The sequence below is a fragment of the Lepus europaeus genome, chromosome 2 (genome assembly GCF_033115175.1).
Source record: "Lepus europaeus isolate LE1 chromosome 2, mLepTim1.pri, whole genome shotgun sequence".
Taxonomy (NCBI): Eukaryota; Metazoa; Chordata; class Mammalia; order Lagomorpha; family Leporidae; genus Lepus; species Lepus europaeus.
In genome coordinates this window covers 143630889-143656864 of record NC_084828.1, presented here as the reverse complement: position 1 = coordinate 143656864, position 25976 = coordinate 143630889, and the positions used below count along the sequence as shown (strand labels likewise).

General features: G+C 55.1%; 1 protein-coding gene across 2 annotated transcripts in view; it reads left to right on the top strand.

Moving 5' to 3' along the window:
• The first annotated feature begins 8172 nt into the window (after positions 1-8172).
• MRAS (muscle RAS oncogene homolog) overlaps positions 8173-25976 on the top strand; it is a 56029-nt gene continuing 38225 nt past the window's right edge. The window contains exon 1 of one of the 2 annotated variants that reach the window (XM_062214178.1): positions 8173-8235. The gene's annotated coding sequence lies outside the window, so the exon portion shown is untranslated. Of the gene's footprint in view, positions 8236-8461; positions 8835-25976 lie in introns of those variants that run through there. The other variant, XM_062214169.1, reaches the window with a different exon arrangement.

The following is a 25976-nucleotide window of genomic DNA, read 5'->3' as shown; positions in this document are numbered from 1 at the left end:
GAGGCAGAGAGAGAGAGAGAGAGAGAGAGATCTCCCATCACTGGCTCACTCCCCCAAAACCCACCACAGCCACAATTAGGCAAGGCTGAAGCCAGGACCTGCCTACCTGCCTACCCTACTATGCCACATGCAGGCCCCTCATCCCCGCCCCCCCTTTTTATAGTAGGAACTTTTTTTTTTTTTTTTTTTTTAACAAAAGCATCAGGGACCAGGGCTGTGGGGTAATAGGGTAAGCCTCTGCTTGCAGCACTGGCATCCCATGTGGGTGCCCATTTGAGTCCTGGCTGCCCAACTTTTGATCCAGCTCCCTGCTTACGGCCTGGGAAAGCAGGGGAGGTTAGGCCAAGTGCTTGAGCTCCTACGCCCATGTGGGAGACCCGGAAGAAGATCCTGGTTCCTGGCTTCAGATAAGCCCAGCTCTGGACATTTGTGGGAGTGAATCAGCAGAAGGAAGACCTCTCTCTCTATCTCTCCCTCTCTCTGTAACGCTGCCTCTCAAATAAATAAATAAATCCTAAAGATAAAAAAATAAATAAAATTAGTAGCATGAGCCTGATGCAGCCTGCCAAATCCCACCCGAGAGGGAAAATCCTCTCGCTTTTGAAACTCAAGACTCTTTCAAACTTTTCTTCCTTCTTTTAACCTGCCTTTCAAAACCTTTAGAATTGATTTTCTCCTTGTGACAAATTTCTAGGGTCACTACTCCTAGACTCTGGGTGTTGAAATATGGTTCAATGCTTTCCAAAGTGTAGATCACAACCCATCTCTAGGGTGTGAAATCAATTTAGTTGGTCTTGCTGGCACTTTTAAATTCTTAATTTATTTTAAAATTTTATTTTTTAAAGATTTATTTATTTATTTAAAAGTCAGAGCTACAGAGAGAAAGGAGATGAAGAGAGAGAGAGAGAGAGAGAGAGAGGGAGAGAGGGAGAGAGGAGTCTTCCATCCCCTGGTTCACTCCTCAATTAGCCACAATGGCTGGAGCTGCGCCAATCCAAAGCCAGGAGCCAGGAGCTTCCTTGGGGTCTCCCATGTGGGTGCAGGGGCCCAAGGCCTTTTGCCATCTTCTACTGCTTTCCCAGGCCACAGTAGAGAGCTGGATGGGAAGTGGGGTAGCCAGGTCTCGAACTGGCGCCCTTATGGGATGCTGCTGCAGGCCAGGGCATTAACCCGCTGCACCACAGCGCTGGCTCCTTAAAATTTTATTTGAAAGGAGACACAGAGACGTCTCCCATGTACTGGTTCACTTTCCAAGTGGCTATAACATCCGGGGTTGGGCTCTAGCCAGGAGCCAGGCACTCACACCGATCTCTCATATGGGTGGCAGAGACTCAGCTGTTAGAGCCATCAGCTGTTGCCTCCAGGGTGTGCATTAGCAGGAAGCTGGAACCAGAAGTGGAGGCTGGACTCGCACCCAGGCCCTCCAGTATGGCATGTTGGTGTCCTAAGTGGTATCTTCACCACTATGCTGAATGTCCACCCAAGTAGCACTTATTTTATTTTTAAGATTTATCTATTTGAAAGGGAAAGTGATAGGAAGAGACAGAGAGATCCTCCATACGGAGGTTTATTTCCCAAATGGCTACAAAGACCAGGGCTGGACCAGGTCAAAAGCAGGAGCCCAGAACCCCATCTGGGTCTCCCACATGGGTGGCAGGGGCCAAAGTACTTGGGCCATCTTCTGCTGCTTTCCCAGGTGCATTGCCAGGGAGCTGGACAGAAAGCACAGCAGCTGGGACTCAATCCAGTCCTCTGACATGGAACCCTACAGTTAACGTAACTGTTGTCGACAATGCTGGCTCCCAGCACTTTTTAATGCAACAGAATAGATCAAAGTATGTTACAGATAGTAAAGATAAGTATTGTTTCATAAAACTTGTGTGTGTGTGTGTTCTGATTCGCAATGTAAAGCTTATTTTTTCCAGCAGGTCACAGCTTAAAATGTTTAAAAGCCACTGGACTTTCAGTGGAAGAACAGCCAAGGAGGAGAAAAGCAATTGATCAGAAACAAAGCTATTAGCTGAGTACTGACAACTTCTTGTTTTGCATGAGTGAGAAGGAGATAGATTAGAAGCTGCTCCTCTGGGCCCAAGAAGCAGGAGGGAGCCTATGTGAGGCATGGCCTACAAACATCAGAGGAGAAAACCTTAGGAGGTCCAGCTCCTAATGGGGCCAGAGGAGGTGGCAGGTGCAGAGGGGTTAGCAGGGAGGCCTAAAGAAAAGTGATGGGACCAGGATGGCTGAAGCCATGAAAACAGAGACTAGATTAGACTCATCATTTGTTGGTACTATATCATGGGCACCTTGCACTTGGCGCAGAAGAAATGTCAACTGACATGGAGATGGGGTGCTTCGGGGTCACCAACAGATGTGATTCCAGCCACAGGCCTGAAGAGACTATGACTAGAATGAGCGCTAGTCCCCTAGTCACCTTCTCCAGCTGCCCTGTGTAGCCAGCCCCGTAGTGTAGTGTGGGTGTGTGGAACTGGGCTCTCAGAGTCCTATGTCTGAAGCAGGGCTGGTGAGACCTTCCACCCAGCAGGTGCACACAGCACATTCAGTGTCTGGCACACTGTGAGCATCCAGGACCTTTTACCTCCAGGGACCACACTGAAGCTGGGAGACCTGCAAAGAAGCCTGGCCCACAGTGACCTGGTTGACTTCCGGCCCCCAGCTTTGCTCACGGAACCACGAGGTACCAGCTTGGGTCTGCTCCGAGGCCTGTCTGCACTCAGCCAGCCTGGGGCGGAGGCAAGCTCAGAACACTGTGCAGTACAAGCACGCTTGCTTTGTGCTAACTCGGGAGGTTCTAACACGGAGTCAGCCTAGCAGTGGAGACCTTTGCCCTGTGGCAGGAATTGGCTCCTGGTGCTGTGGCTGCCCTTGGACCTCAGGGCGTGGAATTTGGCCCTGAGCCCTGCCTGAAATCTTGGCCAGGAGCCTGGCCTGCTATCATACATCAAACACACCTGGGCAGCCATGCCAGTCTGCTGGAAATGTTTGAAGCCTCCAGCTCAGTCCTGCCTCAGCACAGGAGTTTCTCTCTCCCTTCTCAGCCTAGCCAATTGCTGTTGCAGGCCTGGCCCCATCCTCAGCTCTCCCCGCCCTTCCCCTGCCCCACCTTGGGTTCGGCCTCCTTCCTCCAAGCTCCCACCCCCTTCCCTCTCTCCCGCATTGCATACTGCTTGCTGCACTGAGTTTGCTGGGAGCCTGGTCTCCACCCCAGTGCTCGGCTCTCAGTGACCACCACGTGCGTGAAGTAGCAGACCCAGGCCTCCCTTCTCTGCCCAGTGATCCTGTTCTGTGGAGCTCCCGGATGCCAGCACCTGAGCCCCAACCTTATTTCAGGGTTCAAAGAGCAGGGGAGGAAGTCCAGTCCCGAACTGCAGGGTTTAATCTCACCTGGAGAGGATTCCAGGTGCCTAGGTATGGCCACTCCCTGTCTAAGAAGATGGATCAGTAAGGTTTGTCTCTGCTTAAGCTGAGGGCAACAGTCAGCTGTGGTGTTTGTCAGGAGTGGGGGGAAGGGTATTTTTGACAAAGGGGGCCTATGAGGGCTGACAGACAGACAACCAGGATGCACAGACCCCCCGCCCACCTGCCTCAAGACCTGTGGGAAATGACAGGGAGAGGGAAAGGCAGGCTGAGGGCAAGACCCAGCCCAGACCCAACTTCTATTCCTCATGCCCTTCCCAGTCCCGGTTCTTGCTCCCGGGAGCCAAAATGAGGCACTCTGATGGGATCGATCTCTTTCCCTGGGGCCTCTTGGAGTCCATGGAGCTTTGGGGGCAGCAGGAGTGCAGGGGCACTGTGGCTCTCACCAGATGGCTGTGAGGGTGGCCTGTAGCAGAGGGAGAGCTTCCGCATGGCAGGTGGGGAGGTCCCCTGGGACTGGGGTGGCGGGAGCAGCACTTAGACTGGAAGGGAGTGGGCTCCCTGCATATGAAAAGCTGGTTACACATCACTGAGGTCCCCTCAGAAGTGACAGGGACAACAGCACAGTGATTTTAGGGTGACTGCCATCAAAAAGACACAATAACAAGTGTTGGCGAGGACCCGGAGACCTTGGAAGCCTCAGACATGGTCGGCTGGGGTGTGAAAAGGTGCAGCTGCTTTGGAAGCGAGCTTGGCAATTCCTCAAAAAGCTAAGCTTAAAGTTCATGGGAAATTCAAATAATGAAAAGTTCATGCATGGATTTCAAATTGTTTTGGACCAAAACATACTTGTAGGGCAGGCATTTGACCTAGGAGTCAAAATGCCGCTGGGGATACTTGCATCTCAGACAAACTTGTTACAACATGTTTGAACAGTCTCTAATTCAATGCGTTAAATAGGGTAAGACATAGGTTTGACAAGAGCCCCTGTCAGAGGAACATAAATTTCAATAAACTTGAAGCAAGGACAAACAGTACATTTATGATGAAGCTTGCGGAGGAGAATGGTGAAATCATGCATGCTTTATGGAAAGTTTGTGGGGACCCCAAATAAATCAGTTTATATTTCAAAGGCAGAGAGACAGAAAAAGAGATGGACCAACAGATAGACATCTCCCATCTGCTGGTTGGCTCACTCTGCAAACAGCCACACTGACGGAAGCTGGGCTGAGCCCAATGGCAGAGCTGGGAGCTCAGTCCAGTTCTCCTGTGTGGATGACAGTGACCCATCAGGAGCCATCACCTGCTGCTTCCCAGCGTCCACAGAAGCTGAACTGGGAGCAAAGCCAGGACGAGAGCCCAGGTGCTCTGATGTGGGATGTGGGCATCTTAACCTCTAGGTCAAATGCCCAGCCCACGTGAGAAGTGACAAAATGATGTTGAAGGTGAAACCTGCAGGGGCAGATCATCCACACCAGTTTGCCAGGAGGAAGTTAACCTTGCCTGTGCCTTAACTGAAGAGCATGGACAGTTAACATCAGAAATGCTGCCTCCCACCACCAACAGCTCAGCTGGCCAGGTTCACACAATTCTGACCAAAAAAACTAAGGTCAAAGACGACATCTGCTCTCCAGGTTGCACCCAGACCAGCTGAAGACAGGAGCAGAGCTTTCATTGGAAATTTTAAACAAGTGGGAGCAGACCCTGAAGCACCTCTTTAAAGAAGTAGAACAGGAGTCAGCACTGCGGCATCATGGGTAAAGCCTCTGCCTACAGTGCCAGCATCCCATATGGACGCTGGTTTGAATCCTGGCTGCTCTCCTTTCAATCCAGCTGTCTGCTATAGCCTGTGAAAGCAGTGGAAGATAGCCCAAGTCCTTGGGCCCCTGCAACTGCATGGGGGACCCAGAGAAAGCTCCTGGCTCCTGGCTTCAAATGGGGTCAGCTCTGGCCATTACAGCCATCTGGGGAGTGAACCAGCAGATGGAAGACCTCTCTTTCTCCCTGCCTCTCCTTCTCTGTAACTCTGCCTTTCAAATAAATAAGTAAAAAAAATTTTTTTTTGGACAGGCAGAGTGGATAGTGAGAAAGAGAGACAGAGAGAAAGGTCTTCCTTTTCCATTGGCTCACCCCCCAATGGCCACTGCAGCCAGCAAGCTGCGGCTGGCGCACCGTGCTGATCCAAAGCCAGGAGCCAGGTGCTTTTCCTGGTCTCCCATGCGGGTGCAGGGCCCAAGCACTTGGGCCATCCTCCACTGTACTCCCGGGCCACGGCAGAGAGCTGGACTGGAAGAGGAGCAACTGGGACAGAATCCGGCGCCCTGACCAGGACTAGAACCCGGTGTGCCGGCACTGCAGGCGGAGGATTAGCCTATTGAGCCGCAGCGCTGGCCAATAAGTAAATCTTAAAAAGAATTACAACAGGAGGTGAAATTACCAGTATAGACCTGAAGACAAAGCAATGGCTATGGGGCTGGCACTGTGGCGTAGAAGGTTAAGTCTCCACCTGCAGCACAGGCCTCCCATTTTTCTTTGGTTAATAACGTAAAAGGGATTGGGTTGACATGGTTAAACTCCCAGACTCCTCATTTCTTTGGGAGTAGTCTAAATGGTTGGTATCATTACTTACAAAAATGTCTTGAACATGATGGAACTTATATGGTGAAATAAAATTTATATTTTGGGGAACTGGTATTGTGGTGTAGCCTGTGATGCTGGCATCCCATATGAGCAATGGTTCGAGTCCCTGCTGCCCCATTTTGATCCAGCTTCCTGCTACCACACCTGGGAAAGCAGCAGAAGATGAGCAGAGTATTTCGGTCCCTATTACCCACATGGGAGACCCAACTGGAGTTCCAGGATCCTGGCTTCAGCCTAGCCTCACACCTGGGCCTCTGCCTTTCAAATAAAATAAAATAAATCTTTTTCAAAAATTGTTTTTATTTTTACCTTTTAATTCCATTTTCCATAAACTTTTTGCAGTCCTAAATACAACTCTCTGATTCCACTCCCACTTAGTCAGTAGCCTAGACCAGCCCTCTTACACACAGTTTCACCTTCTATAGGTTTGATTACCCATGGTCAACCTTGGCCCGAAAATATTCCATGCAAAAATCCAGGAATAAACAATCTCACAAGTGTTACAATTCTGAGAAGTGGATGAAAACTCTTGCTGTCTCGCCCCAACCAGCTTGTGATGTGAGCCAGCCCTTTGTCCAGAGTATCCATGCTGTGTATGCTACCCTCCGTTAGTCACTTAGTAGCTGCCTCTGGCATCTCATCAACCATTGTGGTATCATAGTGCAAGTGTCCTGATTACACTTAATTTACTTCACAGTGGCCCCAAAGTACAAGACCAATGAGGCTGGCAAATTAGTACAGTACACTTTTTCTATTATGTTATTAGCAATTAGTGTTACTATCTTACTGCATCTACCTTATACATTAAACTTTATCATAAGTATGTGTATGTAGGAAAAGCATTCCATAGGAGGGCACCTCAAAACACTCACTGAAAAATAGAATTAAAAGATAAGTTTATATTGGTGCAGAACAATTTTGAAACACATGCAGAGTTCTCTCATATTAGGCATTTATCACGTGGCTGCTATGATGTCTGCAATTTCAGGTACCCACTGGGCATCCGGGGATGTACCCTCTGAGGATAAAGGGGATTACTGTATACCAGATGAAAAGTGAAAGCAAATCTTCTTGCAAAGGCTTGTATAGGCATGTCCACAGCGGCTCATTCATGACAGCCCCGAAGCAGAAACCAAAAATCCATCAGCCAACGACTGGATAAAGAAAACGTTGGGAATACATGCACACTTTTGATGGAATATTATTCAGTCGTGAAAAGGAACAAGGCAGTGCTGCCTGGTACAACACCCTGAAAACTTCCTGCACCTGCTGTGTGGTTCCATGATAGATGTCCATGACAGAAACTCCGAGGAGACAGAAAGGGTCTAGGGGACGGGAGAATGAGCAGTGCTTGCTCATGGGCAGTTTTGGCGAATGGCAATGAAAATGTCCTGGAATTAGGGTGGTGGCGACACAGTGTCGCCAACATACTAAACAACCCCGTGATCTGTACACGGTAGAAGGTGGAGTTTTACGGCGTGTGAATTATCTCTCAACTTTTGAAACGGGAACGTCACGCCCTTGGAGAGGAATGGGAGAAGTGAACCAGGAAACGGTGTCGCCAGTGTCGCCCGTCCAGTCGCAGCCGCCCCGTCGAGGCTGAAGCCCGGGAGGCTCGCGCAGCGCGAAGCTCTAGGGGACGCCGCGACGGGAGGCAGGATCCTGGAAGGAGGGCGGCAGGCATCGCGCAGGACCGGGAAGCCGCCTCTGGGCTCCCAAATTGGCGGCGCCACGGCGGAGACTGAAAGGTGGGGGAGCGCGGAGGTCCCTCCGGAGGCTCGGCGTCCACCTCAAAGCCAGCTCCCGACGCCACGGCGCCGACCCCCTTAGGTGCGAGGGGCCGGCCCCGGGGACGCGGCGCGGGCGGGCCGGGCTTGGCGGGGCTCGCGTCCCGGGACCCGGCACACGCGGGGGCGGCCGGGCCGAGGCTCGGGAGCCGGGCTCCCCCACCCCGCGCCCGCCGCAGCGCTCTATTTTTAGCAGGCGCTGTTGCAATATAAGGAATGCGCGGCCCGGGCACGCGCGGCTGCGCGGTCTCTTTAAGACGGCGCCGGGGCGGGGACGGGCAGAGCGGCCGGCGGGCCGGCTGGCGGGGAGCCGTCCGTCCGGCTGCCGCGGGGCCCGGCGGGCGGGCGCTGCTGCTGCCGCCGCCGCCGCCGCCTCGGCGCGCGCGTGGAGGAGGCGGCCTGAGGGCCGGAGCCGAGCCGGGGCTGCAGCGCGGTGAGTGCCCCCCGGCCGCCGCGGAGGGCCGGGCGCCGGTCCCCCGCCCGCTCGGCGCTTTGTTCCGGGGCGGGAGGTGTGGCCGCCCCCGGGCTCTGCTGCGCTCTCCACGCGCCGGGGGCGCCCTGGGACTAGCGCGGCGTGGCCTTCTGCCCCCGCGGAGGGCTCCGGCATCACGGTGTGCGGCCGGCAAATCGGCCGCGACCGAGACCCTAGGGGAGGGCCTGCTCACCGCCCCGGGGACCCTTTCCTGGCGGTCACCGGGGGTTCCTTGGCTGACCCGGCGCGGAGATGGGCGGCAGGACTGGGGTGGGGGGCTCCTCCCCGCCCCCTCCTCCTTTAAAATGGCGTTAATGAGGACAGAGATCCGCCCGGGGAGTTGTCAGATTCGTACGAATAATCACAAGCAGCTTGCTTCATAAACAAGCCTTCCCTGCGCCCCGGGGCTCTGCTCACCACTGGGGCCTGGGCTCCTACCTTGACCTGACTGGGCCCTGGGCGCCCACCGTGTGTGTCAGGCACAGCGCCAGCTCCTGCCCCGCAGGCTCGGCGGGGGCGCAGAGGGAACGACTCCCCGGCGTGCTCCCTGGTGGCATCAGGTTAGTCCGGGAGCGGTGGGCGCGCTGAGGGACCCCCGCTCCTGTGCGGGGAGGTCAGGGAAGACTTCCCAGGGGCGGGGAGGCGGGGCCGGAACGGGGTCCGGACACCCCGTTAGAGTCTGTCTGGGGAGTAACTGGTGTTGGGCTGGGGCAGAGTGCAGACTGGAAAGTGGACCAAGCCCTTCACCGCCGGGTCCCTGACGGCAGAGTTCTGGGATCCCCCCCCCCCCCCCAGCGTGGAACCTCCTTGGGGTCCAGTGTGGTTCTCCACTGTGGCCCAGACCTGCCAGCAGAGGCTGAAATGGTCGCCTCCAGGGTTTCCCTGGGGGAGGAGTAAGAGGGGGTGTGGCTTAGAAGTCCCCTAGCCGGCCTCTAATCTCGCAGCTCCCAGGGCTTACAGACAGGGACCCAGCACCTGCGCGGTTGTCCCCATATACATGTGGGGGACCTGAGGCTGCAGAGGGTCCTCCCTGGCCCAAGTGCCTATCTGAGGGGCGAGCTTTGGACCACCAGTCTGTCCTGGCCCCTGGCGCGAGGGCCTGGGGCTGTGTGAATTATGCTCTTGGAGTGTGGTACCCGTGCAGCCGTTCCCGGGTGGGTGGGAGTGTGCGGTAGTGAGCTGTGGGTATTAATAACTGACACGTGTCAGGGGCTTAGCTGTGAACAAAGCCCTTTCCCGGAGACCGTTCTTAGCGTTTCCCCGGGAGGAAACTTGAGCTGCTAACAGTTTGTAAACCTCCTAATTTCCTGTAAATCGCTTGCCCTGCTGACGGCCGAGAGTGCAGCCACGGGCTCCAGCCTTGGGTCTCAGTTCACACTGCTCGCTGGGCAGCCGATCCCCAGCTCTGTCTGTGGCTTACCTTGTGGTTTCTCTCTTTCTGCCAGGGCTGGTGTCCTAGGGCTTTGATGCTCTGGGGTTTATATAGTCTGATAGTCTCTTGGGGGGGGGGGTGTGTGGAGGGGGCAGTGCTGTGTTGATGTGACCTTGACCTTTCCTTAAGGAGGAGGGGAAATCCAAGTCCACTTGGTCTTCAAGGGTTCCCAGCTTTGCTCTTGTACCCAGCGGTTGATATTTTCCATTTCTTGTGTTCCTAACTTGTGTTAGACATCTTGTGACAGATAATAACCAAGGTTGCAGTATTACTAGCTCCAGTGCTGGTATTTTTTCACACTATCTGAGCTGCTTGCAAAGTGACAAGTCAGTGGCTCGTGGGGTGGGTTCTTGAGTTCCTGTGATCATCTGGAACCCGGAAGGACTGCCAGACAGATAAACTGAGTCAGAATCACACGGTGACCAGCCTCTTGGGGCTCAGGCAAATGTGGGCTCTGTTGTGTGTTTTACATCTGGTGTGATCTGCCAATAACGTGCCCCCAAACATGTGCCCCCTGCCAGTGATTGAAAACATATCTGCTCATGAGCACTGTGTAGTCTGTGCAAACATTGCCCTGGGAACCAAAGGCAGCACGCTCTCGTGCACAGCTGGAATGTTCCCCAGTGTCTGGAGGATGTGCCAGGTGCTGGACAGACATCTGGCTGGTGATAAGGGACGGTCACCTTTGTCTAGGGATGGGAAGAGGGAAGGCACTGGGCAAGCTCCCTGGGAGGTGGATGTTGTCTGGGCGCTGAGCTGAGATTTGGAGCCTTGAGATGGGATTCTTGGGTAATGCCCCCGGGCCCTGTGGCACCAACTCAGTGGGAATGCTTATGGCTGCAAGTAACAAAGCCCAAATGACAGGAGGTGAGGCAGAGCCCAGATCTCCCAAGGGTGCTCTCAGCTGCTGTGAGGTCTCTGCTCACTTCTGCACGTTCTTGCCTGGGGCTGGTAACCTGGGAGGCGGAGAGTTTGGGGTTCGGTGAAATGGCTTTACCGGCTTGAGTCAGAGTCAGAGCCTCTTTAATACACCAACGAGGAGCCCAGAAAAAATTGCTTGATGCCCAAAGTTGGGCTCATAATTCAGGGGATTCATGGGTCTCTGAAAAGGAGCCCTGGATCCCAGAGGGAGTGCCCTTGCTCCAAAGCCACGTTGCTCCACTACTGTTTATTGAGGACCTATTCTGTGGCCCCGTCATCCCAGCCAGGGCAGCCGGAGAGGGCAGAGACAGGGATCGGATGTCAGATGGAGTGGCACAGTTGTCATTGCTCAGCCTGAGTTGAAGTCTGTGGGCCTCTGTTTCTTTAAGTTTCATTTATTTTATATATATATTATATATATATATTTATATTTATTTATCATATTTATACACACACACACACACACACATATATATATATATAGAGAGAGAGAGACTCCCATCTGATGGTTTGCTTTCCAAACGCCCTCAACAGCTGGGAGCTGGACACCCAGTCCAGGTCTTCCATGTACTGAGCCATCATCTGCTACCTCCTAGGGTGTGTACTCACAGGAAGCTTCAATCAGGAGCCCAGCCAAGTCTCAAACCCAGTCGTTCCGGTGTGGGACGTGGGCATCCCGAGTCGAGTCTGGGCACCGCGCCAGCTGCCCGCCCCTGTCCCGTGGGTTCAGAAGAGGGCAGTGAAGCACATCTTGCTTCCAGCAGTGCAGTGAGCATCGTTGAGGTCAAGGTGAAGGCCATGCTGTACTCCTTGGCACCTGCAGGCTTCCTGTGGTGCCCCATCTTGTCTCTGAGTAGCAGTGTGTGATGCGGGTTGGTCCCTCCTTGGTCTGGCTGCCACCGCTGAGCCCCTGGGGTCTCCCCTTGGATCAGCTGGTCAGTGTGACCCCAGGCAGCTTTCTTAGGAAGCCGGCTTCTAGGAGCTGTGAAGCAGGCATGCGTGTATTCCTTAGCTCCTTAGAAATGTCCCCGTCCTTGTCCTTTACATTCTGGGGCCTGCTGATGGCAGGCGGCAACGTGGGTCATCACAGGCTGCTGAGGTGACATTTCTGGGTCTCAGGAGGTGTATTCTCTGTCTGGAGGGGCAGGCATCAGGCTACCTCAACGGAGAAGCAGCATATTTACATTTGGCTTATATCGCTGGTGAGGCTTTGGAGAGCACCAAGAATGGATTTGGCCATGCCGGGTGCAGTGTTGGGACAGAGAGGGCGGGACAGGGCATCCGGAGCGCTGAGCTCCGATTCTGGCCCTCCGTGACTCCCTATCGGGCTTGGTTGGATCCTGTGCTGCCTGGGCCCAGGTTCTGTCTATGACTTCTCTGCCAGCCCTTGGGGTTGTCATGGGGATCAGATGAAATGTACAGATCAAGTGAGCCTGGGAAGCCAGGAAGGGCTGGGAGAGTGAAGAGCACTGGGTGGTTAGGCGGCTCAGAGAGCAGTGTGTGTGGTCACACGCAGGAGAGCACGTTTCTCGTGCTCTTTACATTTTAATACTGATTTATACGGATTATGAAAAGTACAGGTATCATATCAAGCCTGGTCTTTTTTTTAATAATACACTTTTTAAGATTTATTTTATTTATTTGAAAGACAGAGTTACACAGAGAGGCAGAGCCAGAGAGAGACAACGGTTTTCCATCTGCTGGTTCACTCCCCAAATGACCACAATGGCCAGAGCTTAGCTGATCCGAAGCCAGGAGCCAGGAGCCTCTTCTGGGTCTCCCACATGCGTGCCGGGGCCCAAAGACTTGGGCCATCCTCCACTGCTCTCCCAGGCCATAGCAGAGAGCTGGACTGGATGTAGAGCAGCCAGGACTCGAACCGATGCCCATATGGGATGCCAGCACTGCAGGTGGAGGCTTCACCCGCTGCGCCACAGTGCTGGCCCAAGCTTCGTCTTTTAAAGTAGGCATTAGATTAGGCTAAAGAATGTAAGTTAGGAAGTATTTTTTCTTAAGTATAATGATTTTAAGATAAAGATTGAGCTAGTAATAGTACGTAGAATACAGAGGTGGCCAAAATGGGAAAACGAGCCCTTGAGGGAAGGCTGGGAAACTCTTCAGGGGAGCCCCTGTGTCTATGACAGCTGTTAGGGGAGGGTCTTTGGCTTCGGCTGGACCCTTCCAGAGACTGGGCACTCGCTGCCCCTTTGGGGATTCTGTCATCCTTACAAAGTTCTTTCCTTTTCCCTTCAGCCTGTCCCACTGGACTTGTCACGCATGAACCTTTGCTGGCCTTGTTTCTCTCCAGCATGGGCAGTTTGCTCCTCAATGGAATGATTTAAAGGCAGCCTTTCCCTATGGCCATTCTATTTTCTACCCACCCGTCCATCCATCTGTCCGTCCACCCACCCACCTATCCATCCATCCAGTCACCCAGCCACCTGCCCATACATCCATCCAGTCACTCACCCACCCACCCATCCATCCACCCACCCAGCCACCTGCCCATCCATGCACCCATCTGCCTATCCATCTTTCCTCCAGCAAAGACTTGTGGGCTGCCCCTGACACATTCTTTGTATTTGCCATGTCTGAGCCTCACAACAGTTTTGTTAGATGCTGTTAGCCTTTTGTAGGTGTAGAAACTGAGCCTCAGGGAAGCTCAATAGATCACCCACATTCGCAACCTGAGAGAAGCAGCACCAAGAAGGACCCTGATCAAAGTCTGTCCAAAGCACTTGTTCTTCTGGCTACCCTGGGCTGTTGTCAGAACTAGGTGACCAAAAATGACACGATACCTTCTTTCCTAGTGCTCCGGGAAACACCCCAGGGGGTGCCTGGCTCTCCATAACCAGTGTTGTACTGGGGAGGGAGGGAGTGGCCCATGCACGATGCCACGGTGAGGCCGCAGCGGCCATGGAGGAGGTGCAGCCCTGGCCCCGCCTGGCAAGGAGAGGCAGTGAGGGCCGGCAGGGATTCTCTCAGGCCCTCCTTAGTCTTCCCGTCAACTCTGAACCTCTAAGTCATCCGTGAACTTTGTATAGCTATTTTTCATTTTGAAAAAGAAAAACAGAAGAGCTTAAAGGATAGCAAGCACGTGTGCCCAGTACCCCAGAGGAACAGATGTGACCGTTGTGTCTGCTCTCGGTCCTGCCCAAGGCGGGTGGGGCTAGAAAATGCGGTCCTTGCAGCTTGGCCTTGCTGATGGGGGCCCGTCCTCAGTGTGGGTTTGGGGAGCCTTGCTGCTGAGTGCCCACGTGCAGGCTGTGCGGCTCCTTGTCTCCAGCTGATTCAGGGAGAGTGTCGGCGGCTCAGAGACGCTCCTTTTGCTGCCTCTGGCCACTACAGGGGAGTAGGATAGGACTCATCTCTGGCTTTGACCTTCTTCATCCACCCCACAGACACCTGCGCTGACCACTGTGGGCTGAGGCCAGGCTGCAGAGCGTCTGCAGTCACAGCTACACCGCCGGAGCTGTAGTTTAAATGGCAGGCGTGGCAATCGGAAAGGGGGGAGAGAAAATACGATTCTCTTTCTATAACGAGACGACAGCAGTTGATTAGCAGCTCATCTAAAATGATCTTTAACAAGATGCGTTTTGTATTCAAAAGCACAAAACCGCCTTCAAGTTAGGAGACCAGAGGATGAGGAGTACTTCCTAGTCCCTGTCTTCACCTGCTCCGGCTCGTCTTCTCAGCTCTCCCCAGAGGAACGTGCCCTGGGTGCTGGTTCCCCATCCTCCTCTGCCAGGCAGGAGCGAGGCGGAGAGCAGCTCTGCACTCTGCAGCTGTGCAGGGTGCGGGCTCCGTGGTGGGAGGCAGTTCCTCACCCTGCTAGGGCCGCCTCTCCTTTCCACCCACCGCCTGCCTCCCCAGCGGCAGCCTGGCGAGATCCTGTTTGCGTGGAGCTTGGGCTTGAGTTCAAACAGCGAGCAAAGTACTGCTTTTTAAAGCTGTGCAGCAGAGATTCCGAAACTTCTGGAAAGGCCTTCCTTACCTCCCTTTTGGGTGAGTCATGGCTGGGGGCTGAGATCTGAACTAGTGTCATCCTGGGACGTGGGACCTGAAGCAGTCCCCAGTTCCTCCCGATTAAGTGGTGAGAATGAATGGCAATGTCCTCTGCCCCTGAGTTGCCAGCAAGGCACCACCCACTGGGTCCTTTCCCTCCCTCTGATGGAAATGCTGCAAGAGTCGGCCAAGGCTCGGAGCCCAGCGACCTCAGTGAAGACAGTTGGGCGTATTTAAAAACCAATTCCTGTTTAATTATACAGAAATAGACATCTGCATTAGGGTTATAGGCCCAAGATTTATTTATTTATTTGAAAGGCAGAGTGAGAGAGAATCAGTCTTCCATCCACTGCTTCACTCCCCGAATACCCACAGCAGGTCAGGAGGAAGCCAGGAGCCACCAACTTCATCCGGGTCTCCCATGCAGGGTGACAACAACCCAGGTACTTGAGCCATCCATCATCTGCTGTCTTCCGGGTACATTAGCAGGAAGCTGGGTTGGAAGTGGAGTGGCCAGGACTCAAAACTGTCACTCTGATATGGGACGTGGGCCTCACAAGCAGTGGTTCAGCGTGCTGTGCCACAACACCTGCTCCTACACCCACTTTTGAAAGAGAAGTTTGGGTGTAAAAAGAGCCTACTCTCCACTCTGTTAGGCTGTCCCTGGCACAGCTGTGTGGAGATTGGCTGGAAGTATAGTGGAGTGTAGCAGGCCTGCTCCCCTCCTCAGGGAGGGCTGTGTTTTGTGAGGTTTAGAGACAGGTTCTTGCATCCTCAAAGCATTTTATACGCCTTTCAGAGGCAAAACTAAGGACTGGAGCTGTGGCACAGCGGGCTAAGCCTCAGTCTGCTGTGCCAGTGTCTCATGTGGGCACTGGTTCTAGTCCCGGCTGCTCTACTTCCCATCCAGCTCTCTGCCTATGGCTTGGGAAAGGAGGGGAAGATGGCCTAAGTGCTTGGGCCCCTACACCTACGTGGGAGACCCAGAGGAAGCTGCTGGCTTCTGGCTTCTGATTGGCCCTGCTCTGGCTATTGTGGCCATTTAGGGAGTGAACCAATGGATGGAAGACCTTTCTGTCTGTCTATCCGTCTCTCTGTAAATCTCCCAAATAAATAAATAAAATCTTTAAAAAACCCTAATTTTAGGTGCAGGCCCCCCCCCCCCCCCCCATCCATCAGCATTCCCACAGACCATCTGGAACATCGGCCCTTTTTAAGTAACCCACCATTTCACCTCTTTCTCTTTCACCTCCACTGCAAACTGATGCCCCAGGGAAGAGGCAGTGGCAAAGGCATCTTTGTCGGTCAGTACCATCCTCTCAGAGTCCACCCAGCAGTCCCAAATAGCCGCTCTCCTGTTCTTCCTTCAATGCCTGCTTTATTGTAACCGGAGATGAGGGCAGCGGGGCGGAGCCGCTGTCCCAGAGCCTTGGGGGCATCTGTGCAGTCAACCTAGTGTGAGATGTGTGTCCCAGCCCTGCCTTTGCACCCACGGTCCTGGGGTTGAGGTTCCTTGGCAGAGCCGGAAGGCCTCGTACCCCGCACACCCGCTGAGGAAGCCAGGTGCCCTCTGGCACTCCCGGGACACAGAGGCCGGCCAGCCTCGCCTTCCCATCCATCCCCACTCACTGACCCCTGGCCTCACCCGCCTGCGGTGGACAGCGCCCCAGTCCACTTATCAGAGACTGGGTGGGTGTTTCCTGCATGTTTGAGATTTTAGGGAGGAAATGAAAATAAAGACACAAAGCCTTTGTTTTATTTCTGGACTCCAACTGGGGATGGCTGAAGGGATGGGAAGGGGGAGTAAGAGCTGGCCACTTGGCGCTGGAACAGAATAACCATTCTAAGAGAGCCTTTCAGAGGGACTTCGCTATTTAGGGTTGGTAGGGGCCAAAAGGATAGATGGGCAGAGGGCTGCGGGAGCCCCTGTTCGTGCAAGAAGAGGGTAGGGCAGCTCTTGCCCCAAACGGGGATCGCGGCAGCGCCTGGTGTCCAGGCAGGGGCTGAGAATTAGCCGCGGGTGGGGGGTTGAGGGTGGGAGGGTCACCTGCGTGGCCTGGAGTGAGGCCCCCTCCTCCACGAGCCTCTTTTTCCATATCCATAATGGGGTGGCAGGGGTGGAGGGGCGTGTCCCAGCCCTGCCCCCCGCCCCCTGCACCTTAGCACAGGGGAGTCAGGTCCAGCCCATGTATGTGGAGGCGAGGATGTGCGCTCCCCAGCGTCTCTTGCTCCTTCCCAAAGAGTTTTCTTTTGTAGAGGTCTCTGAGGGCATCATTCATTTTTCTTGAAAACTCTTCTGAGGACTCACGAGAGCCCTCCCACTCTGGCGTTTCCAGATTTCAGGCGCCATGCTGGCCGCCTGGCTTCCAGGGTCAGCTGTCTGCTTTGTCCTCGACGCCTTCATTCCCCAAGCCAGGCTCTCAGCAAGGGCTGTGGGAGGAGGGGCGCTTGCAACGCAGAGCAGGGCAGAGGCTACCGCTGAGCACAGGCATCCTCCTCTCGCCCGGGCACGCCCTTGGAGAACTTCTCCCTGGCTGTCTCCCCAAACCCAGCACACTGCCATTTTTCCATGGACCAGTTTTCCTGGACACCGTCCCACAGACCATCTGAAAACTCCAACTTTCCACGACTTTGGGCTGCAGAGCGGTGATGCCATGTATCCTGGGCCAGGCTGTGGGCCACCCTCTTACTGAGAAGGGCCACTCAGGAGCTCATCTAACGTGAGCCCACAGTAAGAGCCGGCAGGAGCTGAGGGGTTCTTCTTCCTGTCACTACTAGCCAGATCCCGGCCCGCACACAGACCTCTCTCCTGATGTCCAAATGCAGGTGTTCAGTTCTGTCCCTTTCTATTGCAGCATTCTGCAGCGTCGCCACAAGGCCTGGAGGGCAGTAGATCAACAGATCTTATAGAGTACCTTCCACGGGCACATGTTCCGCACCAGAGACACAGTGGAGATTAAAACAGGTTGCATCCTGCTTTGAGAAAACATACAGGAGTCACCCCTTATCCATGGGGAGGCATCCCAAGACCCCCAGGGGCTGCCTGAAATTGGGGATAGTACCGTATGTATGTATGTACTGCTTTTTCTTATGCAGACAGACCTACAACGGAGCTTAGTTTTATACACAGGCCCAATCATAACTAATAATGAGATCAAACAGTGTAACGATATCCTGTAATAAGACGTTTCTGAATGCAGGTCTCCCTCTCAGGAGTCAAGACAAACAGTTATCATTCCAAAACCGTATTTGGCCTTGGGTCACTGAATCGTAAGAAAGCTACACGGCTGCTGTGGTCTTCTCGCCTGGGCGGGGGGCGGGGCCTGATGAGCAGGTGGAGCCGTGGTCAGCCTGGCCTGCTTCTGCCTCCAGATGGTCACTGTCCTCCCTCCCAACCCCGAGAGTTTTACACGGAGAGGTATCTGATTTGCTCAAGGTTATAGAAGGAGTCTGCAAACGTGGTATTGTGCAAATTATGAAAAATCTAGGCATGGATTTCCAAGCTTTTGGACACTGAAATAAACTTATGTTCCATTTTTCCTTGAAGTATCCTTATCCCACTAGCAGAAGGCAAATGCTTTGATGGGTGATTTTTTTTTTTTCTGAAACATGAAAGCAGAGGGCTGGGAACCAGGCCCCAGCCAGTATTGACCTCTGCAGCCCTGCAGAAGGGAGCAGATGCCATCTCTGCCTTCTGCCCCCTCCTCTGCCCTGCTCTGGCCATCCCACCTGGCCAGGCTGGTTAGGAGGGTGGAAACGCCCTGCAGCCTTTAGAGCCACTTGGAGATGGAAGCATGGCCTCAGGGTTTTCTGGCGGAGTCAACTCACGCTCAGGAGGGTCCCTGAGGTGACTTTGCACCTGCTCCCCACCTGGCTTCCAGGCTCACAGCCTCCCAGAGCCCACACTGGGCATCCTGGGCCTGCTTGGCGCGGGAAAGTGCCGCACCTCCCGCCTGCTCATTGCCATGCCCGCCTCGTTTTCAGGAAGTTCCCCTGTTCTTTGGCCCCCAGCCTACTCTCCGCAGTCTGGTTACTCTTTAAAAATGGAGATTGGATCTCCTCGCCCCACCCCAGGGGAGAGCCTGGATCGTGTTTCTTTCTCATTTCTGGTCAAGCGTGAGAGTGTTCCCGTTCTTCGTTCATGGCGTTTAACGTTTGGAATATAAATGAAGAAGACAAATCAGAGCCATGGCCCCACTTGGAGGGGCCTCTTGCCCCCGACTCCCTGAGTTGTGTCCCACCCTTGGGGTGGGCTGGGGGTCCCCTCCCGGAAGCTTGCTGGGCAGCAGTAGTCCCTGCAGGCCAAGGAGCCCTGGCTGCTGCTCTCCTTGGCTCCATTTCTGCTGCTTTTCATCTCACACCCATGTGTGGCCACGGCCAGGCCACACCGAGGCAGTGCAAAAAGCAGCCCACCTTGGAGGGGCCACCTTTCGTGGGCCAGGGGTGGCGGCCAGCACCCTGGGACTGGCGTGATTTTTCTGGGCTTACTCAGTGTGTCAGACATTTAAACTGGTGGCCAGTGTTTAAAAGGTGGGTGTGTTCCAGTAGAGGCTGAGATTTGCGGCTGCTCTGTTAAAGTGTCGACTGGCAGCCCTGCTGCAGGTGTTCTGGTGGCGCCCCGGTCACTGGTGCGGGATCGCAGGAGCCTCTGCTTGCCAGGGACAGCGCTGCTCCCTTCTCTCCCTTACCCATCTGGCCTCTGCCAACACATGGATTTGGGGTGTCCGTGTCTTCCCAAGCCCTTCTTTGTGCTGCTGCAGGGTTGAGATGCTGGGTCAACCAGGGTACACAGGAGGGCTTAGCAGAGGCAGGGGCTGCTGACGTGGTGGCCTCCCCTTCCTCTGTCCCCACCCTGCACTCTTCTGGGCCACCTGCCAAAGGGGGCAGAAGAAGGCCACGGATCCATGGGGAGCAGCTCTGGGCGGTCACAACCTGTAGGACAACTTGTGCAATGGGGACATCGTCACCTGGGAGAGAGAAGAGGAGAATTTGTCTTGTGGCCATGGGGCCTTTGGGGGTGGGGTATGGCACCCCAGCCCTGAAGGCAGTGGTGGCCCAGGAGCCAGGCCCTGAGTGCTGATGGGGTTCAGAGCTCTTGGAGCTTTGAGAGTGTCTGGAAAGGATCCTTTGTCGCCACTGCTTCTCCTGCTGGGCTGGTGCTCAGGAGTGTTTGGTGGGACTCCTTACACGGTGTCTCCATTTGAGGGCCACCACTCCGATCTCCTGGGTCCTGCATGGCCCCTAGCAAGTGTCCACCCCAGCTCTCACCTACCCTGCGCCTGAGCCAGGCTCCTGGTGGCTCCTAGTGTCACCCACATTTCAGAAATACAGCAATCACCTGCAGTGTCCCCATGCAGAAAGCTGGGCCAGGGTTCTTGGGGGCCCAGGGATGGCAAGGTCTAGCCCTCAGCCCCTGCCCCACTCTAGCAGGGGAGCTGACAGTGCCCACCTTGTGGCTTTGAGGGGAGAAGGAGGGAGACACGCTCCCCACAAGAGCCAGGCGGCCTGCTAAGAGCTTTGTGATCAGACTCCAGACGGGGCCACACAACCTTGGACAAACCCCAGAAAGCCTTGACCTTCTTGGTTCTTGGAGGCCAAACAGTGCCTTCTTGGTAAGGTGGCTGTGCATTGTCCATGAAATAACGGCCACAAAGCACTTCAGCCTGCCACCTGGCACCTGGCTGGCATCCCACGGGCTGAAGTAGCAGGGTTCAGTGCAAGAGGCCTCAGGCCAGTGGGGAGGGCTCCAGGAACCCACGGGCAGCTTCTCCAGGAGGATCTCTGTGTTTTGGGGGTTGGCTGATGAGCAGTGATGCTGGGCAGTGGGGGACCCAGGCAGAGGGCAGGCCCTGCGGTGCGGGAGCCACGGTGGCAGAGTCGCTAGGCCTTGGCCTTGGATTTGAGGTAGAAGGATGTTCAGGCTGCTGGGCAGGTTGGGGGAGGCACTGGCTGGGTCCAGCTTGTGCAAGGTTGTGCAAGGTTGCGCCTGGGCCCTGAGGAGGGACAGGAGGAGGGGCTGTGTGCAATCAGCCTGGGGAGAGGCAGGACAACCGAGTGAGTAGCTCCAGAGTGCTCAGAGGCTAGCTGTCTCCCTTGGTGGGGAAGCACCAGGCTGACCTCCCCAGTGGCACGCAGGTTCCTGTCCAGGCTGCAGAGACCCCCCGCTGTGCTGCAGGAGAGGCTGCCCTGGTGGTAGGAAAATATTAACAGGGCCCCAGGCACGGAGAATGCAGATCTCAAAAGAAAGCCACTTCCCAACTCAGGGAAGTGTGGCCACGGTGGCAGCCCTGCCCTCAGTCGTGCGCTGGGTTCCCTCCCAGCCTCCACGTCACTGATGGGCCACGGGACGGGGGTGAGGGTAGAGCGGGACCCCGAGGCTGCAGGGCCAGCATTGCCACTGGCCCCACTTTTACAAAAAAGAAAACTGAGGTACGGAGGGGTAATGGTTGGCCTAAGGTTGCAGGCTGCCAATTCCATAGCTCGAGTCCTTGGTGAAGTTCCAGGTGAGGGGCTAGCCCTGGGCTGGGCAGGGAGCAGCTGGTATGGAGGACCACAAGGACGTAGGCCGGGGCAGGGACAGGTCCCACGTAGGAATGAGGTTCTCAGAGTGCCTAGTGCAGGCCAGCTTCCTCCCGACCCTCAGGTCGCAGAGCCTGGGCCTGTTGGTCAGATGGTGTCCCAGTCAGCTCCAAGGTGGGGGCAGATGTTGGGCGCCCCTATCGGAGTGCCTGGTTCCAGTCCCGGCCTCCTGGATTCCTGTCTGGCTTCCTGATGGCGCACATCCTGGAAGGCAGCAGGTGATAGTGCAAGTAATTGGATTTGGGGAGTGAGCCAGCAGATGGAAGATGTCTCTCCCTCAGTCTCTGTCTCCTTAAATGTGGAATAAAAATGAAAACATATACTTAAAAAAAAAAAAGGGGATGTTGGTGGCAGGGATGAGGGCCGTCTGTTCCTGGTGACCGGGATTTGCCTTGGGGCTCCTGAGGCCAGGACCGACCCCTCTGCGCCTCCCACAAGGGCAGCCACCTGGCCTTGGCGGCCTCTCTGCTCCTGACCCCTCCCCTCTGACCCACTGCTGACCTCTTTCCAGTGCTCCCGGATCTGCTGCCTGTGCCCTGACCCGAATCCACTTACGTATGCCCACCGCTGCCGGCAACGAGAGGATGCCAGTGTGGCCGCTGGCCGTAGCTCTGGACCCACACTCTGGTTTCACATCCTGGTTCTGCCACTTTCTAGCTGAGTGACGTTAGAAAAAGTGGCTGTACTTCTCTGTGTCTCAGTTACTTTAACTGTAAAATGAGATAACCAAAGTTCTTACCTCCTATGGTCATAGAAGTAAAAGAGTTAATTTGGTAAAAATCCTCCAACAGCCTGTGACCCAGTGCTCATGCTAAGTGCTCCTGTGTTCCTGATGCGCTCTCTGTAGGCGTTAGTACACTAGGTGGTTTGACACCTGCTCCAGGACTCACGGTACTGGGCTGGCTGGGTGGCTGGCTAAGCCCGGGCCCTGTCCAGAGGACCCCCACCTCCCACGGGGAAGGGCCCTAGCATAGGCAGTGGTGATAAAAGGATGGGATGGTGAGGAAGCCCCAGGCGTGTGTCCCTCCCCTGGCCTCTGCCTGGGCCTTGGGACTCCTGCCTGACCGTTTCCGCCCTGCTGCCCACAGTCCGGGGGTGATATGGAAGAGGAGCCTGGGTCTGCAGAAACACAGGGGCTTGTGGATTACCAAATGATTTGAGTGGCAGAGTTCTCTGGAGACAGCCAGCCAGGCTACTCTTTAGAGACCCGAACTCTTCCTGTGGAAAATGACGGCCATGAATCAGGAAGCTCTGGAGGGAACCAGAGGGCAGTGGGCTCGACCAAGGGTGGCAAACCCATTTTCTCTCGACCAGGCACCTCGTTCTGGCTGCCAAGACCACTGTGTTGAAGAGGATCCCCAGATGCAGCCAGGAAGAGGCCCGAGATCGATTAGTGATGTCTGCTGTGGCTCTGGGCGTGGGAGGGGCAGCCCCAGGCCACGTGCTTGCCAGCCTCACTTAGTGTTTCGGGTCCTTGACAGCATGAGTAGCACCTGTGCCTGGTTGTGGGGTGAGGTGTTCATCGTGGAGTGCGCTGAGTACTCTGGGGGCTTTGCTAGAAGTGCTGGACGTGGACCAGCAAAGCCGGGAAGCAAGGGCTGCAGCGAATCATTTGGGGGGCGGGGAGCGGTGAGGCCGTGCGGATGCTGAGTGCCCTGGACCCCTCGCGGGTCGCACGCCACCTCTGCACAGCTCACAGGTCAGCAGTGCTGGGGAAGCTGCCCGTTTCTGGGAATTGTGCAGAAGGGAAGGGCAGCTCCTGGAATGCGGAGCCATTTCCTCCGCTTGGGTTGGGCCACCCCTCCTCAGTGTGGCCTCATCCCCGAGCTGGGCACACCCAGACATCACCCGAGATTAGCTTCCCAGGGCTGACGGAGCTCCATGGGAGTGGGGGTGCAGTCTCTAGAGCTCCAGGGACAGCACATGTGTCCTCCTCATGCCTCTCTACCCAGGACGCTTAGAGTTCTGCTGATGGGGGGAAAGGGAGACTTTAAAACCATCACTATAGAAGTAGACAAAAACCCGTGAACACCAAACAGTCAGGCAAGCTGGCAGCATCTTTGGGGGCGGGGTGAGGGGTGCTCTGGGTTGGCCCCTGGCTGGGGTCCTGTGGTCAGAGCAGGAGACCAGCCACGGGATGAAGCGTGCCCTGAAGGTGCTCAGTGTGACTGTTGGTGTCTGGCCAGTGCAGAGCAGAGTCCGCCACGTGGTAGGGGTTGTGACTGCCGTTGTGGCCAGGCCTCTGGGACGCTGGGTTGGGGAGGGTGTGTGGCAAAGCCGGGGAGCCCACAGACCCCTTGATAGTGCCGGTGGCCAAAGCCATTTCTTTCTCATGTGCAGCTCATACGGAACACCTGTTCAGGGGCTATTTTTTTTTTTAATCTTTATTTATTTATTTGCAATTCAAGAGTTAGAGAGAGAATATCTTCTATCTGCTGGTTCACTCCCCGCATGGCCTCAATGGCCAGCACTGGGCCAAACTGAAGCAAGGAACCAGGAGCTTCATCTGAGTCTCCCACATAGGCGGTAAGGCAGCATGGGCCCAAACATTTGGGCCATCTTCTGCTTCTCCCAGCTGGGAGCTGGATCGGAAGTGGAGCAGCCAAGACATAAACTGATGCCCGTATGGGATGCAGTATTGCAGTTGGGGCTTTACCTGCTATGCCGCAGTGCCAGTCTGGGGAGCTAGTCTTTTGGGAAACAACTCTGTGAAAGCCCTAGAATCCAGGACCCTGGGAGAAGGGAGGCAGACGTGGTGAGGGTCTTAGCCATTGGGCACTGCCGTTGTGGGGTGCATCTAGGCCCACTGCCGTCCTAGGCATCCATATCGTGTTCCTATCCCGGGTCTTTCTGCAGCCCTGCGTGGTGAGGGTGCCCGGAGCTGAGGCTGTGGAGGGGCTGGGGAAGTGTTCTCAACCCCTGGAGCCAGCTGGTTGCAGAGAGAGCAGGGTCCCAGTGTGTTCCATGTCAGGGAAACATGCTGCTGCTGACGGCACTTCCAGCTTTTCACACATCCCCGGGGGCCCTGCACTCATGTTTTGTGGATGGGGACCCTGAGGCTCTGGGAAGTTAAGGCGCCTGCCCCCGGTCACCCAGGGAGCCCGTGTTATAGCCATGAATGGAGCACAGGCTATCTGGATGCGGAGTCAAAGCTGTTACTAACTCCCCAGCTCCCCCCCCCCCCCCACTGAGAACCCCCTGGGTCTTTGCACAAGACTGTTTCAAAAGGGTCCCATAGCCACCCACCACAGCTTGAAATTTGCTGGTGCCAGTGTTGTGGCACAGTGGGTTAAGCCACCACCTGCAATGCCAGCGTCCTCTATCGGAATGCTGGTTCAAGTCCTGGCTGCTTTTCTTCTGATCCAGCTCCCTGCTAATGTGCCTCGGACAGCAGTGGATGATGGCTAAAGTACTTGGGCCCCTGCACCCCTGTGGGAGACCTGGATGGAGTTCCAGGCTCCTGGCTTTGGCCTAGTCCAGTTCTGGCTGTTGCGACCACTTGGGGAGTAAGCCAGTGGAAGGAAGCTCCTTTTCTCTCTCCCTCTCTCTCTCTTTCTTCCCTCCCTCTCTTTCAAATAAATAAATGCATCTTTAACAACAAAAGCAGAAACTTGCTGAGTAGAAAGCTTAAACCCAGGTGTTCAGTCCTCCCAGCCCTGCAGTCCTAGGGGGCTCCTGGCCTCTTTCAGAAGCACGAGGCCCAGCCGGGCTGCAGAGGGCTGCACCCAGTGTCCAGCAGTCAGTGTATGGACCCCGAGCTGGCCCTGTGAGAGGCCAGGGACTAAGTATGGCTCTTGAGCCCATAGAGCTCACGATCTGCTTAGGGGGACAAATCTGACGTCCAGGAAACAACCTCAGACCTTGCCACGTGGTGCTAACTGTGGGGAAGCAAAGGGAGCAGGAGACAGCCAGCAGCCGAGAAAGCAGGTCTCTCCGTGTAAAGATGCCTGGGGTTTTCCCACACATGTTATTAAAATCGTTGAGGGAGCAGCATTGCCACCTAGCAAGGAGTTTCCAGTATGAGCAATGGTTTGGGCCTGTGGACTGGGCGGGGCTGTGGGAGCAGGGTTGCCATGGGAACCAGCTCTGCCACCTCCGCTGCCAAGTGGCTGCTGTTCCAAACTCTGGTGTCTGGGTGTAGGGGCTGCCTGGAGCCTCAGAGCCCTTTCCCACGGAAGCAGTGCTCGGTGGTGGGTGACGGGCCACACCGGCCTATTTAATCCGGCTGTGATGGAGCCAAGTTGGCCATGGGAGTTCTCGTGGGGCAGAAGGAGAAGGGCAGGACTTGTGGAGCTCCAGAGCAGAAGCAGAGAGAAAGAGAGCAGATATTTGCGTACCTTCTCCGGTTGGGCGTATTTCATAGTTTGCTTGCGTGCTTACAGCAGCCCTGCAAAGTACGATCCTCTAGCCAACCCCACTTGGTTTTGTTTTATTTTATTAAAGATTTATTTATTTTAAAGTTAGAGATGAGAGAGAGAGAGAGAGATCTTTCACCCACTGTTTCATCCCCAAATGGCTGCTATGGCCTAGATGGGACTGCGGTAGGTACCTCTGGCATCTTGACTGTCCTTTCTCCTTTGTAAAGACTGTGTCTGGCCAGGCTTTTTCTCCTTCCCAGCAGGAGAAGATACGGCCTAGAGCCTTGGAATTAGGGTGCTCCCTGGGCTCCTTCCCCTTGGTAACCCCTTCTTCCTGTCTAGGCTTACATTTGCTTCTAGACAGGGAAAGATAGTCCTAGCCCCCGGGCCAGCTCCGTGGCTGCAGG